At 36.0% G+C, this 5,048-nt stretch overlaps 1 pseudogene; it reads right to left on the bottom strand.

Moving 5' to 3' along the window:
- Positions 1-373: 373 nt before the first annotated feature.
- LOC141451039 (uncharacterized) lies at positions 374-970 on the bottom strand (annotated as a pseudogene).
- Between the last annotated feature and the right edge of the window lie 4,078 nt (positions 971-5,048).

Genomic DNA, 5,048 nt, shown 5'->3' with positions numbered 1-5,048 from the left:
TATAATTTAAGGAGAAGGCCTGTGGAATATCTAGAGGGGCAGGTAGTATGGTGTAGAACCCATCCACAATCCGATGCTTCATCTTACTTTTCGGGGAAGCTGGCACCGAAGTTTGTCAAACGGAAGGTGAGGAAAAAGATTTCCTCTGTAGCGTACGAACTTGAAGACCCCTCAACAGGAGTATTTGCGGGGGTATGGAGCGTAAAGGACCTTAAAGAACAACCAGTGCAAGAAGAGTCCTAGTCCCATTAATTCCTTCCTTCGTTAACTTTTCTCTCCCAGGTTGCCGCTACATTCAAAGTTAATAAAAGTTATTAATCAGGCTACGTCTCGTTGTGCTATTATTTTCTTTCCTAGGAAGGAAGGGAGAATGTTAGGGGTTAAAAAGAAAATAATAGCTAGGTCAGTCAGTCTGGTGGAAGAGAGAGAGGCAGTGATTATTTATACAGACAAAAACCAAAATATATAAATAAATAATATTTTTTTTTTTGTTGAGAGGGGGGTCAGTCATTTGTAATGCACCTCTTAATGAAGTGAATTTGATTTTGTGTAATAAAAAAAAAAATTAGGCTTAGTAATAGTTGGGAAAAGAAAGGATTAGAAGACCAAAAGTGAGCGGAAACAAAAGAAGAGAGAAAATCCAGGAGTACAGAAGGCAGTGGGAGCAGATGAGGAAAAAAAAAGTTGCGAACCGAACAGAGTTGGTTCTGACGCTGGCGAAGTAAGTTGAGCCTTTGGATAGCTGGTGAAGAAAAGTAAACGAAAACTCGCTTGCAGGAGGATTTATCGTGTACCGAGAGAACGAAAACTCTAAAGGCGTACAGGCAAGAGTAGAGAACCAGGCGTCTGCCCAATTCAAGTTGAATTTAAAAGGAGCGGTGAGTGAACCCCAGCGCTGGTGGTAGCAAAGGTAATGGAGATTGGACAATTTGACAAAGTTTGAATCTGTTATTATTCCGAACTGAAGTTTTTTTTTTTATTATTATTATTATTTAAATTTATTTATTTTTCTTATTAAATGTATACAATGTGTTGAAAATATTCTTTGGTCAGCTGGGCCCATTAATTTAATTCCAAGCTTTGTTTGTATAACTAATATAATATTCATGTTCAAGAATTGCTAACCAAGCATTATATTTTCTGTTATAGATCATAAAATAGCCTATTCTGATATTGAAGTGAGTACGACCTGCTGTAGCTGGTGCATTACACGATGACTGATTGCTCCGTAAATCTAAATTAAATTAAATTCCTGCTTCCTTATAGTTACTGTTCTCTCTTTTACTCCAGCCAACCTACTATTCCGGGTATTGGGGGTTTTCGCTGCTGTACCCCCAAGAACCTACTCTTACCAGCCCATAAACATCCTCTCTCCCTACACCATTTGTTTAATCATTTATTATTTTATTTTCTTTTATTTATCTTCATTTATCCCCTTGAAACCGGTACTTATTTCACTCGAAACAACAGCGTGGCGCTCAAGGCAACTATAAACCGCCCTTCCCCACCCCTTCTTCACTGAGCTAGTGGCACTGCTTTGCCTTCCCCATCGGGGAGCGTAACACAGTATCGCGTGAAATATTTTTAAAGTTACAAAAATATCTTTCAAATAAATCAAGTTAAAAAAATAAACTGAATAATTTTAAAGAAATTAGATTATATTCTTCACTAGGATTGAAACCTCTATGTATTCCGTGTTTATAGAAGGCAAAATTATGAAATCAAACTCTTGTTTTCCTTCATATCCATACAAAGAAAGTTTAAATGGTTTCGAAACGTAAAAGAGAGGAGCTTGAAACAATCTAGACTTCGGCGGAATTCTTTAAAAAACATTTTGCCTATACCTCGCAGAGTCTCAGATACTTTATAATCAACTATCGTATTTAAAGTAATCGAGTTAAAGTAACGAGTTAAAAATAAACTTGCGTCCAAATTGTTTAGGAATTTGTGTTTTTGATCAACTCAGGAGACTTGAATTGAATTCTCATTCAGCACTGTTAACGCTTGTTTTTTTTTTTTTTTTCTTGTGTCCTTAAACATTGTAGATTGCAGAATAGCAGATCCAAACCGCTTCAATTGACTGTGCATTGAAGTCGGTGGCTCGCCTTCTGGAAATCCTCTTTTGCAAGTTCTTCCTAAGCAGTCGTGCTTTACAATATCATCATTCTATGGGCATTTTGGTTATTCTTTAAAGGGGTAGAAATCGATCATTAGGGCTGATGCTTGTATTGTCCGGAGCATTGTATCGAATGTAAGAAATTAAGTAAAATCTAAAATCAAAACATTTTCTGTAGATTATAAAACGTTTCACTTTTCGTTCAATAGGAGGAAACAAGGTATTATATATATTTAACTATTTTGGTAGGATAATTATTCATTTTTCACTCAAAATAGGAGCCGTATCGCACAAGAACGGGATCCGGAATCGCCTCAAAAATATCTAAATTCTTACTTCGATCTAAACCTCATTCTCTTGTCCACAGTGACTGGAAACCTGCCTGATCTATTAACGTATCTTCTTGATCAGGGACGAATCCGCTCTTACATGCAACTCTCTCTTCGGGCGGTCACCTAGGTAGTATGCCATTGTTTCACTTACTTCTTCAGCTCCATATGGCTGAAACTGCGCCTGTTGGAGTATCGCTTTTTGGACAGTTGATCCACAACCCTGGCATTAGCCATATCATATTCTTAAAATCTTTCTTGATCAAATAAATCAACTCTAAAGAAACATATAGTTTGACTTTATACGTAAATCTCTTGCGCTGGGGTGTCAAACTGGTGGTCCCCGAGGTAATTTCTTGTGGCCCACGATGTACTGAAATTATATGAAAATATAAAAAATTGTTATGAAGAAAGTAGCGCTTAGAGTAGATTAAGGCAATACCGTACACCAATTCTTTGTTAACCCTTTAACTACTGAAGACGTGTATACCCGTGGCCCCAGGGCCTTTCCTGGGGGCCAGTGGGCTTGTATAAACGTGGTAACTATTTCCGGTGACGTTTAGAGGCGATGTGTGTGCTACTCTCAGTAGAATTCCAGAATGTTTCGAATTTAAAAGACGAAGTAGGAATTCCCAAGATATATTCTTATTTAGGTTTGAAAAATCCATAAATGTTTGCTGCACTATTTTTATGTTATTTTAAGAGTATGTCCTTGCGTGAGCAACCATTTCCGTCTATGAAATTAAATAAAACGGCATTCAGATCCAGATTGACTGATAAACATCAATCTACCTTAATGAAGATCGTCTGTTCTCAGTCTCTGAATCCAGTTATTAGAAAACTAGGACAAATTTTTGAGTATGTTGTGGCCGGCGTGAATCTTGTCTGTTGCGCCAAGTGGTCCGTGGTTTAATCGAGTTTGACACCCCTGATCTTGCGATTGACCGCAAGTCGTAAGCTGTCATCATCTTCTGTTAGTCCCATTCTTTATTAAAATTTTATCCGAAATCGCTGACGAAGGTTTTGGCCTATAAACAGTTAGAATGAACCCATCTTTGTTACCCTCATTCTCCTGTTCATTACCCGGAATTCCTTCAACTCCAGGGATCCAAAAGGACACCAGTATCCTTTCCTCAAGTAATTCGTTGCCTCCTTTTCCTTATTTCCGCAAGGTTTGATTTGTTTACCAACAAACCAATAGGCGTTATAAATTAAATCCAGTCATTGTATTAACGCTGTAACCAACCATAATCTCAAGAGATTTACAAAAATATTAATAGATATTATACGGTTTTAAAATACTTTGCCATAATTTAACCACACCAAAGACACTAATGTGGTTAAACTTTGACGGTGTAGAATTAGAGGGTTAAACCTCGAGAATAATTTATAAATAAAAGTTTGGTTTTTTGTTAGGTAGGATAATTTAGTGAGTAAACTAGACCTTAACACGATTATGGGCTTTAAAGAGTTAGTTTTTTGTTACAGTATCATACCGCTAACAATCTCAGCGTGAATAATACTGTTTTACAAAATGCAAAGTTAATTTTAACTTTGTCTTTGTTTTGACCTTGCAATTGTGAAAGCGATAGTCACCATTGTTTGCTTTTAATTGTACACAAAGGGAATAAAAAAGATATATATGGTTATTTTCGCACTTTTCCGGATATTGGCCAATTCTGCCAAATAAATTTGACATCTTGTTTGCGACTAGTTCTGTTCATGGGAAGCAGAAGTTAGTAATGCCGCTTTAGAATTCTTTTTTTTTTGCCTATTGTCAACAAAAATAATATTTATTAATTAATTTAAGCAGTAACTGAAAGTAATGGAGTGTTCTCACTAGATTTTTTTAATATTTTTATGATAAAATGTTTTTTATTGCACAATTTGATAATTAACCACACAGAAATAAAACATATTTTGGACCAATTCAGGATAATCCAGGAACCTGATAATCTGACAGTTTACTAACCCATCTAGGATAGATGTCATGTTGTATTAACATGATAGTAACTAGAGCTATGTGATAGTACATGCTGCTATCAATCATCGATAAACACAATCCATAGCTAGGGCTACAATAACCATCTGGGTTACCTTAATATTCCTAAACTGTAAACCCATCCACTAACATTACCCAATATACACTGATTTTGTGGATTGTGAGGAATATTTTTTTAGTAAATTTTAACTCAATTACACATTCAACATGTATTTGAGTTTGATAAGGTAGCTTAAGGCGTTATTTGGTCATTGATAAATGTCCTTTAAATTACAAAATTACAAACTAGAAACAAGTGTACAAGAATATATGCAAATTAGAAAATAATTTTTTTCATTACTTCTTTTTACAATTTTTTTTTATTTATTTATTTTGTAATTTACAATCTGTATACATTGTATACAATAAGTAAATAGGAGGTGAATGAGATGAACTGGTAAGGGAAGAGCAGGAGGAGAGAAGCTACCCAGCGGTAGCACTCTCTATAGGAGAGGGGAGAATTTGTGGAGAAAGGAGAGATAGGAGAATAATGACGATTAGTTCTTCAGACTGTAAGGAAGTCGCGGGGTCACTGGCGATTCAGTCGTCGAGGAGTATTAGG

Source organism: Rhodnius prolixus, unplaced genomic scaffold (genome assembly GCF_049639745.1).
Source record: "Rhodnius prolixus isolate KJV_2025 unplaced genomic scaffold, Rpr scaffold_8, whole genome shotgun sequence".
NCBI lineage: Eukaryota > Metazoa > Arthropoda > Insecta > Hemiptera > Reduviidae > Rhodnius > Rhodnius prolixus.
The sequence above is the reverse complement of the archived record's forward strand: the minus strand, read 5'-3'. Positions and strand labels throughout refer to the sequence as shown.